The sequence below is a fragment of the Ranitomeya variabilis genome, chromosome 4, assembly GCF_051348905.1.
Source record: "Ranitomeya variabilis isolate aRanVar5 chromosome 4, aRanVar5.hap1, whole genome shotgun sequence".
Lineage (NCBI taxonomy): Eukaryota > Metazoa > Chordata > Amphibia > Anura > Dendrobatidae > Ranitomeya > Ranitomeya variabilis.
The window spans coordinates 631,452,252-631,466,641 of NC_135235.1; the positions used below are offsets into that span (position 1 = coordinate 631,452,252).

The 14,390-nt window shown below is 45.9% G+C and overlaps 1 protein-coding gene across 1 annotated transcript in view; it reads right to left on the minus strand.

The window, feature by feature from the left end:
- LOC143768146 (uncharacterized) overlaps nucleotides 1-14,390 on the minus strand; it is a 350,260-nt gene that overhangs the window by 103,260 nt on the left and 232,610 nt on the right. The window lies entirely within an intron of this gene.

Genomic DNA, 14,390 nt, shown 5'->3' on the forward strand with positions numbered 1-14,390 from the left:
TGCAGACAGCCAAACTCCTCAGCGGCGTCCGTTCCTATAGATGCCGGTGTGGTTCAGGACCTTCGATGACATCGCGGCTTGTGATTGGTCGCGTGAGTCACATGAGCGGTCACGCGACCAATCACAAGACAGCGACGTCATCACAGGTCCTGAACCACACCATCTATAGGAACAGAAGCGGCGGCATGCACCGGAGAGGCGGGAACACTTCGGGGGCCATCAGAGGGTGAGTATATCACTATTTTTTATTTTAATTCTTTTTTTTTTACCAATTATATGGTGCCCAGTCCGTGGAGGAGAGTCTCCTCTCCTCCACCCTGGGTACCAACCGCACATAATCTGCTTACTTCCCGCATGGTGTGCACAGCCCCGTGCGGGAAGTAAGCAGATCAATGCATTCCTAGGTGTGCAGAATCCCCGCAATTCCGCATTTTTAATGAACATGTTGCTTTTTTTTCCGCGATGCGATTTTTTCGCGGAAAAAAATGCAACATTTGCACAAAAAAATGCGGAATACCCTGTAAATAATAGGAGGCATATGTAAGCGTTTTTTTCGTGTTTTTATCACGTTTTTATAGCGAAAAAAACGCAAAAAATCCTGAACGTGTGCACATGGCCTTACGCAGGTGGTAAATTAACTTAAAATGAAGTTAATAACAATGATAATCATTAAAAGTCTGAATAATACTAAAAATACATTTTATTCACAGTGTAAAATAAAAAACAAACTGGATTCAGTTATATGTGCGTTTTTTATTCATTCCAGCATCTAAACAAATTTCATAACGAAACATAAATTAAGTTAAAATTTCTCTGTAAACACAATTGGGGGGGCGGGATTATGTGTGGTAATGGATGGGGGGGCGGTATTATCTGTGGTAATGTGGTGGGGGCGGGATTATGTGTGGTGACGTAGTGGGGGCGGGATTATGTGTGGTGATGTGGTTGGGGGGCGGGATTGTGTGTGGTGATGTGGGGGGCGGGATTGTGTGGTAATGTGGGGGCAGAATTGTGTGTGGTAATGTGGTGGGGGGCGGGATTCTGTGTAATGATGTGGTGGGGGGCGGGATTATGTGTGGTGATGTGGTGGAGGGGCGGGATTATTGTGGTGATGTTGTGGGGGGCGGGATTATGTGTGGTGATGTGGTGGGGGCGGGATTATGTGTGGTGATGTGGGGGGCAGGATTGTGTGTGGTGATGTGGTGCTGATTGTGTGTGGTAATGTGGTGGGGGTGGAATTGTGTGTGGTAATGTGGTGGGGGAAGGATTATATGTGGTGGGGGGTGGAGCTAATGTGCAGGGGGCGGGATTAGTGAGTAATCACGATGCCTCTTATATATATAGACATTAGTTACACGTGGTATATATTTGGTTGTGCTGCTTTATGTCAGGGAGTCCGTATGGTCGTATACTATCATATCCTGTATCATATACAGCACACCGCACTCTTCTGCTTCTCCCCTGCCTTTAACCCTTTCACTGTTGACATTCGGTGGCTTGAGGTGAAGAGATTTCATTACACGGTGACCAGTAGTTCTGCGTCTCCTGGAGTTCTTATCACGTTTTTTTTACCTCAGACTTCTAATAATCCACTCCTGGTGGGTTGTATATTTATTTGTCAAATCAAACCATGTATACTGCTTAATACTGGGGAAGGACAATATGGAAGTTACGAAGCAGGAGAACCACGACTGACAGGAAGGAGATGGTGGTCCTTATTAATTTTTCACATGGCTGAGGTAAAGTGAAAGCTGAACTCTGATTGGTTTCTCCAGTAATATGAAAGCTGAGTTCTGATTACATGTAGAAACAAAGGATGTTTCTGGCACAGGAGTCCTTTACTTAAAAAATAATTTTCTTTATTCAGACATCTTCATCAGTAAAAACAGTACATACGGGGAACCCCCAACGCCTGACACATTTTGGACTCATTAAAAACGGGCCTTTCTCCAAGGCATTCCTTTAATTTGAGTTCCGATTAGTTGCTCCGGAAAAAATGAAAGCTGAGCTATGATTGGTTGCTCAGGCAAAATTAAAGTTGAGATCTGATTTTTCTTTAATATTTTACTGTAAGACTGTTCTGATGTCCCCAATAAGTATGATCCTGTACAAACCACACAAGGAAAACATGGGTCTGTATTTTGTGGACTTGCTTTCTGTTCTTTATGTTCTGATTTTGGACATGTCTCCATGTTTCTCTCCTAACCCCATCTTTAGATCTGAATGATTTTCAGTCTGTTTTATCCTCCGGATGGGGAAACAATGAAACGCCGGCGTCCGTGCATGCTGTCCCCTGACAGCCGCATCCTCTGTGTCACAGGGCCTGCGCACAGCCTGGGACAGCGTGCACACACCTGATGTGTCCCCAGCAACATTAGTATTTAGTTAGACTTCAAACTGCCTAGTATTTTGTCAGGTCCCTGTACCTGTCCTATTCTCCGAACCTGAACCTGTTCTGTCTTTCTAAACCTGCCTTGTCTGAAAGTGCCTGCACCTGCTACCTTCCTGTCAAATGCCAGTTCCAGAATCCATCCTGTCTGTGAACCAGATTCCGCACTTTCTGAACCAGCACCAGTATCCACCTACCTATGAACCAGGCTTCGCTCTGTCTTAAAGGGAAGGTACCGCGTTTGTAGATCATTAGTAAATCAATGTAATGTAGCATAACATGCTGTTATAACCAAGTTTTGAATGCATGCGAAACAGATTTCGTTTGTTATATGAGTTTAAAGAAGGCACTGGGGGCTGACATCTTGTGTTCACAGCAGTAGCATGACAGTATCAGTGTCATAATAAGGCATCCTATGGACATAGGAGATAATAGACCTCCGCTGACCCTATCTTTAACATTGCAGCATCATTAGCAGTGAGCTGGGCATGCCTCTGTGGGCTGCACAATTCACTGCTGTAGGTGTGACTGGCCGCCATTTTATTATAGCTCAGTGCTATCTGCCGAGCTCCACTTACTCTCTATCGCTGCAGGACAGAAGTGCCGCTCACTGGAGACGGAGGATGGAGAGTGCAGGTGATTTACCTCCGTGCTTCTCTATCCTGTACCCAGGCACTGCACTGTGCGTCCTGAGCAGACATCCTCTGCTCCTCACACGCTGCCCTGTGTCCTTCTCCTGCTGTCTCCCCTCCTCACTCACACACAGTCCCATTGATCTCCGGTAGCTGCATTCAGAGCCTGCAGAGAGGGAGCTGACACCTGGAGAGAGAGCAGGACAGCTGACAGGACAGAGACTAAGGTGGGGGAAGGGCAAGAATGTTATTCACAAAACTGGAGAGAAGTAGCATGTACACAGCAGGGATCATATATCCTTACCCCATATATATCTTCTGTTATCTCCCATAGCGCAGCACACTGCTGTCCTGAAATACTCTGTGCTCCATATATCTCCTCTATGACCCCCCATAGACCAGCACACTGCTCTCCTAAAATACTCTGTGCTGCAGTCACCCTGTTCCTTCTCCCATATATCTCCCTCTGTGACGCTGGAGGTGACTGTCTCTCTCTATGGGTGCTGTCTCTCTCCCCATGTGTGCTCTCCATCCCCCTGTGCCTGTTGGCTCTCGCTCCTATGCACTCCTCTTCCCCCTGCATGTCTCTCTCCCCATGGGTCGCTCTCCTTCCTCTCCCCCCTGCATGTTTCTTTCCCCATGGGTTGCTCTCCCTCCTCTCCCCCTGCATGTTTCACTCCCCATGGGTCACTCTCCCTCCTCTCCCCCTGCATGTCTCTCTCCCCATGGGTCGCTCTCGCTCCTATGCACTCCTCTCCCCCTGCCTGTCTCTCTCCCCATGGGTTGCTCTCGCTCCTATGCACTCCTCTCCCCTTGCATGTCTCTCCCCCAGGGTCGCTCTCCCCCTGCATGTTTCACTCCCCATGGGTCACTCTCCCTCCTCTCCCCCTGCATGTCTCTCTCCCCATGGGTCGCTCTCGCTCCTATGCACTCCTCTCCCTCTGCATGTCTCACTCCCCATGGGTTGCTCTCGATCCTATGCACTCCTCTCCCCCTGCATGTCTCTCTCCCCATGGGTCACTTTCCCTCCTCTCCCCCCTGCATGTCTCTCTCCCCATGGGTCACTTTCCCTCCTCTCCCCCCTGCATGTCTCACTCCCCATGGGTCGCCCTCCCTCCTCTCCCCCTGCATGTCTCTCTCCCCATGAGTCGCTCTCCTCTCACCCTGCATGTCTCACTCCCCATGGGTCGCTCTCTCTCCTCTCCCCCCTGCATGTTTCTCTCCCCATGGGTCGCTCTCCCTCCTCTCCCCCTGCATGTCTCTGTCGCCATGGGTCGCTCTCGCTCCTATGCACTCCTCTCCCCCTGCATGTCTCTCTCCCCATGGGTTGCTGTCTCTCCTATGCACTCCTCTCCCCTGCATGCCTTTCTCCCCCTGCATGTCTCTCTCCCCCAGGGTCGCTCTCCCTCCTCTCCCCCCTGCATGTCTCACTCCCCATGGGTCGCTCTCCCTCCTATGCACTCCTCTCCCCCTGCATGTCTTTCCCAATTGCACACACAGCTCAGTGTGTGTGATAACAGGAGCTGCGGGGGTCATGTTGTCACATGTCAGCGTGACCCCACATCTGTGACTGTCACCTGCGGTAACGCTACCGCCGGTACTGTCAGTCACAGTGCTGCGGGATCATGCTGGCAGATGTCAGCGTGATTCTGCAGCTGACTGACCTGCAGCGGTGACCTGCGGTAAAAAAGCAGGCGCAGACCGATGAGACTACTGCTCCCATTGGGCTATGTCTGATGGGAGAGTAGTAACATCTGCCGGTACCTGTGCTCACAGTTGTGTGTTTTGTTTTTTTTTAAAGTTACATTACATACATATTCACATAAAAATAAAAAAAACATTATACTCGCTGATCTCCTGTCAGTGTATCGCCGGCTGTCTTTGAGAGCAGTCATATCACTGATGTGACTGCTCTCAGTGATCAGGATCATCGTGGGACATTATGGATTATCATATCGGTGGACAGGTGAGGAATGTTTGTGGTTTATTTTATTTTTGTTGCAGGAGACGAAGGATTTGGGGATTATGCGTTCGGTAAGTATGGTTTAATTAAGATTAAGAAAGAACTTTATTCTGGCTGTGTCTTTATTTAGAATACAACTATAGGATTAGCAATGTATAGGTGTCTTATATACGCTTCTCCATTACTAAGATGTGGGCTTGATGTCACCTGACAATAGAAAGATGACATCAACCCTACAAATATGAAACCAACTTGCCACCGCTACAGGGCAAGTGGGAAGAGCCGGGCAAAGTGCCAGAAAAGATGCATCTAATAGATGCGCCATTTCTGGGGCGGCTGAGAGCTGATGGTTTTTAGCCTGAGGGGGGGGGGGGGGGCAATATCCATGGCCCCTTCCTAGGCTATTAATATCCTGCAGCTCTTTGCATAGCCTTTGCTGGTTATTAATTATAGGGGGGACCCCATGTAATTTTTGTTTGGGGCCCCCCATTTTAATAGCCAGTAGAGGCTAAGTATACAGTTGTGAGCGTGTGTGTCAGCGTGTGAGCACACTCCCCCCCATAGACCAGCACACTGCTCTCGTGAAATACTCTGTGCTCCTGTCTCCCTGCTCACTCCACCATATATTTCTGTGACGCCCCCATAGCCCAGCACATTGCCATATGGATCACACATAATGCCGCCATATCTATTTATCACATAATACTCCCATAAAGACCATACATATCGCCATATATTTATTACATAATACTGCCATATAGATCGCACATGATGCCATATAGATCACACATATTTTTTACATAGTACTGCAATATAGACCACACTTGATACCGCCAAGTATTATGTGTGATCTGTATTATGGCATTATGTGTGATCAATATGACGGTATTATGTGTGATCTGTATGGTGGTATTATGTTTGATCAGTACGGTGGAATAATGTAAAAAATATGTGACTGTATTATATGATAACTATATTATGGGATTATGTGTGATCTATGTGGCATTGTTTATGTGAGAATTATATGGTGGTTTTATGTGTGATCTACATAGTGTTGTGTGTGATCTATATGACGGTATTATGTGTGATCTATATGGCGGTATTATGTGAGAATTATATGATGTTTATAGCCTAGGAAGGGGTTAATACCCATGGATCTTCCCAGGCTATGAATATCAGCCCGCAGCTGTATATATAGCCTTTACTGGGGGACCCCCAAAAAATGACACGGAGTTCCCCTAAAATTAATAACCAGAAAAGGCTATGCAGACAGCTGCGGGCTGATATTAATAGCCTAAGAAGGGGCCATGGATATTTCCCCCCCCTTCCCTGGCCACAAACACCAGCTCAAAGCCACCCCTGAAATGGTGCATCTCTAAGATGCGCCAATTCTGGCACTTAGCCTCTCTCTTCCCACTTCCCTGTAGTGGTGTCATATGGGTAATATTTGTGGGGTTGATGTCACCTTTGTATTGTAAGGTGACATCAGGCCGGCTTAGTAATGGAGAGGCATCAATAAGACACCTATCCATTACTAATCCTATAGTTGTTAAAAGGTTAAATAAACACACAGCCAGAATAAAGTATTTTAATGAAATAAAACACTACACAGTTTCCCATCTTTATTATTCAGTTAATCCATGTAACGCCCTCGATCTCCTGTAGAATAAATAAAATAATAAACCAGCAGTATACTCCCTGTTCCCGCACACACACATACACGCAGATACACATAGATACGCACATATTCTCAGCTCACACAGTCTCCGCACACACAAGTCTCCACACACACTCTTCCTCCTCCCTATCTGCAGCATTTATCACATGGAACTCCGCAGCAAAACCACAGATTTTTAAACCTGCAGTTTTTCTGCGTATTTGCCTAACTTAATGGTAGTCTATGGGTGCAGAAACGCTGCAGATCCACAAAAAGAATTGACATGCTGTGGAAAATCAAACCCCGCAAATCCGAGCATATTTTTCCGCAGCATGTGCACAACAATTCTCAATTTCCCATTGACTAACATTGGTTGTGCACTACACTGCGGATTTGATGCAATTCCGCGCATCCAAAAACGCTGCGGAAAAGCATCAACATCTGCAACGTGTGCATATAGCCCAAGTGTCTTACCCCTGCTATTCCATGTGTATCTCTCTCCATCACGCTCCATATGTCTCTCATCATTCTACATGTCTCACTCATCACACTCCAAGTGTCTCACCCCTGCTGTTCCATGTGTATCTCTCTCCATCACACTCCATATGTCTCTCATCATACTACATGTCTCTCTCCCCATCACGCTCCATGTGTCTCACCCCTGCTATTCCATGTGTATCTCTCTCCATCACACTCCATGTCTCTCATCATACTACATGTCTCACTCATCACGCTCCAAGTGTCTCACCCCTGCTGTTCCATGTGTATCTCTCTCCCCATCATGCTCCATATATGTCGCACTCATCATTCTACATGTATCGCTCTCTCCCATCAGTCTCTCTCAGCCATACCAATGTAATTCTCCCCTCCCTCCACAATGTCTGGCTATTCACTGCAGACCTAGTTCTCCTTCTTATCTTACTGATGGATTAGTCACAGGCAGCTCTGCTCAGATAATTGCTGCTCCATACACAAAACATGTCTTCACTCTTCCTCCAGTCCACCATGCTGCTGCATCCACTGTGTTCTGCTCCTCTGTAAAAAAGCTGTGCTTCTGATGCAGTAACTGCTGGTGATAGTAGATCACAGGTCAGTCACACACAAAATGGCGCTGCCCTGTGATGCTGCTCTTCATTCTGCCCCAGAGATATTAGACCACTCAAAAGGGGAGGGAAATGGTGATGTCAGCAGTTACTGCCCCAATTTTACAGCTAACAGTAAAGCTGGTAAGTCTCACTATAGCTGCTTGAGGTCTAAAATGGAAAATGCTCCCCCTAGTGGTAAATATATATATATACAGTGGGGCAAAAAAGTATTTAGTCAGTCAGCAATAGTGCAAGTTCCACCACTTAAAAAGATGAGAGGCGTCTGTAATTTACATCATAGGTAGACCTCAACTATGGAAGACAAACTGAGAAAAAAAAATCCAGAAAATCACATTGTCTGTTTTTTTAACATTTTATTTGCATATTATGGTGGAAAATAAGTATTTGGTCAGAAACAAACAACCAAGATTTCTGGCTCTCACAGACCTGTAACTTCTTCTTTAAGAGTCTCCTCTTTCCTCCACTCATTACCTGTTGTAGTAATGGCACCTGTTTAAACTTGTTATCAGTATAAAAAGACACCTGTGCACACCCTCAAACAGTCTGACTCCAAACTCCACTATGGTGAAGACCAAAGAGCTGTCAAAGGACACCAGAAACAAAATTGTAGCCCTGCACCAGGCTGGGAAGACTGAATCAGCAATAGCCAACCAGCTTGGAGTGAAGAAATCAACAGTGGGAGCAATAATTAGAAAATGGAAGACATTCAAGACCATTGATAATCTCCCTCGATCTGGGGCTCCACGCAAAATCCCACCCCGTGGGGTCAGAATGATCACAAGAACGGTGAGCAAAAATCCCAGAACCACGCGGGGGGACCTAGTGAATGAACTGCAGAGAGCTGGGACCAATGTAACAAGGCCTACCATAAGTAACACACTACGCCACCATGGACTCAGATCCTGCAGTGCCAGACGTGTCCCACTGCTTAAGCCAGTACATGTCCGGGCCCGTCTGAAGTTTGCTAGAGAGCATTTGGATGATCCAGAGGAGTTTTGGGAGAATGTCCTATGGTCTGATGAAACCAAACTGGAACTGTTTGGTAGAAACACAACTTGTCGTGTTTGGAGGAAAAAGAATACTGAGTTGCATCCATCAAACACCATACCTACTGTAAAGCATGGTGGTGGAAACATCATGCTTTGGGGCTGTTTCTCTGGAAAGGGGCCAGGACGACTGATCCGGGTACATGAAAGAATGAATGGGGCCATGTATCCTGAGATTTTGAGTGCAAACCTCCTTCCATCAGCAAGGGCATTGAAGATGAAATGTGGCTGGGTCTTTCAACATGACAATGATCCAAAGCACACCGCCAGGGCAACGAAGGAGTGGCTTCGTAAGAAGCATTTCAAGGTCCTGGAGTGGCCTAGCCAGTCTCCAGATCTCAACCCTATAGAAAACCTTTGGAGGGAGTTGAAAGTCCGTGTTGCCAAGCGAAAAGCCAAAAACATCACTGCTCTAGAGGAGATCTGCATGGAGGAATGGGCCAACATACCAACAACAGTGTGTGGCAACCTTGTGAAGACTTACAGAAAACGTTTGACCTCTGTCATTGCCAACAAAGGATATCTTACAAAGTATTGAGATGAAATTTTGTTTCTGACCAAATACTTATTTTCCACCATAATATGCAAATAAAATGATAAAAAAACAGACAATGTGATTTTCTGGATTTTTTTTTCTCAGTTTGTCTCCCATAGTTGAGGTCTACCTATGATGTAAATTACAGACGCCTCTCATCTTTTTAAGTGGTGGAACTTGCACTATTGCTGACTGACTAAATACTTTTTTGCCCCACTGTATGTGTATATATATATATATATATATATATATATATATATATATATATATATAAGAAAATATATATTTTTCATATAGAAATGTTTGCAAACAGTGCAAACATTGCACTAATACATTTTATTTACTATTTTAAGCTTAATTTCACAAAAAAACAAACTACAAGAAAACTTGTGGCACCTTCCCTTTAGCTAGTGTAGTAGGGAATGTGGGAGTCTGGTATGAAAAAGATGTCGTGGCAACATGGGGGTTTTGACGATGCTGTTGATTTTTATATATTAATGTGTGATAAAGTGATGTTATATTTTATCCCTGTGGCCGGTGTTGTATGTTCGGTTCTCCTAAAGGCTATGCCAATGGCCGTCCTTAGGAATGCGATAGGTCTGTCCCCTAGGAAAACCATGCAAAAGATAGGGGTACAGTTTACACTACAATGGGAAACAGGTAGTTAATAGAGTTGGGTTTAGCCCACAGTTTGGGAGGGGTTAGCTGGGGTTTTATAGAAAATGTTTCCAGGTTACAGTCAGTCAGAGACAGACAGCCTAAGACTCAACAAGAGCAAGTTCTGGGTGGAGTGGAGAGCAAGGCTAAACATAGCAGAGTTAGCAGGTTCTAGTGCAGCTAAGATGCCGCAGAAGAGAACGGATCCGGTCAGTATAAGCTTCCTAGAAGAATGAGGGCATAGCTTTGGTCACATCTGGATGCCGAGACAGTCTTGAACCTAAGGTTCGGAAGAGGTATAGTCATGCCTCAGTTTCCCTGATAAGGAAGATGTCAGCCAGGCTGCAGAGTGAGGAGAAGATGGTGGGTCTCAGAACAGGATGGGGACAAGGATTGATGGAGCATTAAACCAAGGGAAGATCACTAAAAAGAGACTTTGACCTAGGCCGGGGTCACACTTGCATGTGTAATGCGAGAAACTTACAGGAGTCTCACGCTTCAATACTCAGCACAGCTGCCAGCACATGGGACCGGAGTGTGCGGCTGCATGTATTTATATGCAGCTGAACGCTCCGTTCCCGAGTGCCGGCGGCTGTGGCGGGTATTGAGGCGAGAGACTAGCGTGAGTTTCTTGCATTGCACACGCAAGTGTGATTCTGGCATTAATCTGTATGCTGCAGCCATGTGTTAATGAATTGCACAGTAAAGTTGAACCTGCTAACCCTGACCCAAGGTCTTCTGTCTTGTTTTTAGCCGGAAGCGGTCCCACAGACGGGGAGGTGTTGTGAATTCCGCTCTTGGGCTCCCTCCGGTGGTTATAAGTAGCATTTTTGTGAGTTCTGCTCTTGGGCTCCCTCCTGTGGTTTTGAGTGGTATGGCTGCTTCTTGGATTTAGCATCAGCAGCTGTTTTCACTGATCGTCTTTCTGGCTCTGCTATATTAGTCTGGCCTTTTCCCTAATTCAATGCCAGTTGTCAATTGGTGAGCTTGGAGTCATGGCTCTCTGAGGATTTCCCTGTCACTCTGACCATTTCAGCAAAGCGAAGTCCTTGCTTGTCTTTTTGCAGTTCACTTGTTGTGGACTTTGTTGTTTAGCACTTTCTATGTTTTGCTCATTTGTCCAGCTTATCAGTATGTATCTAGTCAGCTAAGCTGGAAGCTCTGGGCAGCAGAGTTTGCCCTCCACACCTTTAGTCAGGTGTGGAGATTTTTGCATTTCTCTGCGGTGGACTTTTTCTAGTTTTTATTACTGACCGCACAGTGTTCTGTCCTGTACTAATTCTTTCTAGCTAGTAGTGGCCTCCTTTGCTAAATCTTGTTTCATACTACGTATGTCATTTCCTTCTCCTCTCACAGTCATTATTTGTGGGGGGCTGTCCTATCCTTTGGGGATTTTCTCTGAGGCAAGATAGCTTTCCTGCTTCTACCTTTAGGGGTAGCTAGATCTCCGGCTGTGACGAGGTGTCCAGGGAGTGACAGGAACATCCCACAGCTACTGCTAGTGTCTGTGTTAAGATCAGGAACTGCGGTCGGTATAGTTACCACCTGCTCAGAGCTAGTCGCATGTCGCTCCTTAATCACCAGACCATAGCAGGGAGGTAACGAGGGTTCCCGAAGTAAATGTGAGTAGAGAACGTACTCCACCACATCACACACACTCCACCCAGACATTCGTTTAAAGAAGGGTTTTAGGGCAGTCAGAACTCAGTTCCTGCCAACAGCAAACGACACATGTGCCTTGACCCCGCTTCACTAGGGTCAGCATCCAGTCCAAACTTGGATTCCGAGTCTGCTGCTGCTTCCCTATTCCCTGGGGTCAGCTGCTGCGGCTCCAGGGGTCTGTACTAGAGTGGTACCTGGCGACCACCTACGGCTCAAGTCTAACCACACCATCAGGGGCTCTAGTGATGGACCAGGTGGTTGCTTAGCTACGCCCCTCCCGGCTGTCCAAGGTCTGTGGCGCAGTGGGTGCACACCCACCAGCATGTCCGAAATCCCAGAGTATTTATATTTTCAGCGGGCACAGACTGGTGCAGATTTATTTTAGGGGAAAATGTAGGGGTATATTTGTATTTAGGTGACACGGTGCCTGGCTATGCATCAAATATGCAGCAGGTCATAACAGTCAAATATGCTGTCCTAAGTATTAAAAATGCTTGTCACTTATGCCACCACAATTATGGAGGGTGCATTTTAAGAGTCCTTTTTAATGACTGCTGCGCAGTAGGCTCGCTGCAGGGGGTGGCTCTAGTAGCTTCTACATTGATTAACTGAGAACTCCTCAGATTTGATACCTAGTTTTGGCAGCCATGCCGCATTCTGTTGATCTACATATTTATTTTTCTATAATTCATCAGAATTTGTAATTAAATCTTTAATTAATCTTCCAATAAGGGTGAAATTTCTGACCCGATGAAACCACTTTGGTGTGTACACAGATGAAGCCATCTAGCAGCATCTGCTGCCTCTCACAGTGATAATGATACCTTAGTAATTAGTAGATTTGATGGACAAAGCAAACATTGACTGAATAGATTAACCCCCAAAGGAAATTTTCTTTACAGGCATGGTAATTTGTGCAACCAATTTCTGAATAACAAAACACTGAAAATGCGTGGCAAGTCATAAATTGGGATGAGCGAATATGCTCGATGATACTTGGATATCACTCAAGTATCTAGGTGCTTGGATGTGCTTGTTACTCGGTGAGCATTATCTGGTGCTCGATTTCAGACTCAGATCCTTGCCCCGCATGTTTGGCGCCTGTTATACAGCCAATAAGCATGTTGGGATTACCTGCACATCACTGTATTTCCGTAGCCATCTTGGTAGTGGCATTATTGTGATTGGCTGGCTGTGTGACATCATCAATGGTTATAAAAGGACAGGGGCTGCCAGACTTGGCTAACTGACGCCATTACACAGCTCTGTGACATTAGTTATTGGAGGGAGAGAGTGTTTGTCCATGTGTGTGTGCACAGTTTAACGATTCAAAGTCCTGTAGCCTTGATACTGGTGCTGAAGCTGAACTATCATACCAAGAGTCCTTGTAAGGGTACCGTCACACAATGCCATTTTTATCGCTACGACGGCACGATCCGTGACGTCGCAGCGTCGTATGATTATCGCTCCAGCGTTGTAGACTGCGGTCACACTTTGCAATCACGGCGCTGGAGCAATGCCGAAGTCCTCGGGTAACCAGGGTAAACATCGGGTTACTAAGTGCACGGCCGCGCTTAGTAACCCGATGTTTACCCTGGTTACCAGCGTAAACGTAAAAAAAACAAACAGTACATACAGTGGGGCAAAAAAGTATTTAGTCAGTCAGCAATAGTGCAAGTTCCACCACTTAAAAAGATGAGAGGCGTCTGTAATTTACATCATAGGTAGACCTCAACTATGGAAGACAAACTGAGAAAAAAAAATCCAGAAAATCACATTGTCTGTTTTTTTAACATTTTATTTGCATATTATGGTGGAAAATAAGTATTTGGTCAGAAACAAACAACCAAGATTTCTGGCTCTCACAGACCTGTAACTTCTTCTTTAAGAGTCTCCTCTTTCCTCCACTCATTACCTGTTGTAGTAATGGCACCTGTTTAAACTTGTTATCAGTATAAAAAGACACCTGTGCACACCCTCAAACAGTCTGACTCCAAACTCCACTATGGTGAAGACCAAAGAGCTGTCAAAGGACACCAGAAACAAAATTGTAGCCCTGCACCAGGCTGGGAAGACTGAATCAGCAATAGCCAACCAGCTTGGAGTGAAGAAATCAACAGTGGGAGCAATAATTAGAAAATGGAAGACATTCAAGACCATTGATAATCTCCCTCGATCTGGGGCTCCACGCAAAATCCCACCCCGTGGGGTCAGAATGATCACAAGAACGGTGAGCAAAAATCCCAGAACCACGCGGGGGGACCTAGTGAATGAACTGCAGAGAGCTGGGACCAATGTAACAAGGCCTACCATAAGTAACACACTACGCCACCATGGACTCAGATCCTGCAGTGCCAGACGTGTCCCACTGCTTAAGCCAGTACATGTCCGGGCCCGTCTGAAGTTTGCTAGAGAGCATTTGGATGATCCAGAGGAGTTTTGGGAGAATGTCCTATGGTCTGATGAAACCAAACTGGAACTGTTTGGTAGAAACACAACTTGTCGTGTTTGGAGGAAAAAGAATACTGAGTTGCATCCATCAAACACCATACCTATTGTAAAGCATGGTGGTGGAAACATCATGCTTTGGGGCTGTTTCTCTGGAAAGGGGCCAGGACGACTGATCCGGGTACATGAAAGAATGAATGGGGCCATGTATCCTGAGATTTTGAGTGCAAACCTCCTTCCATCAGCAAGGGCATTGAAGATGAAATGTGGCTGGGTCTTTCAACATGACAATGAT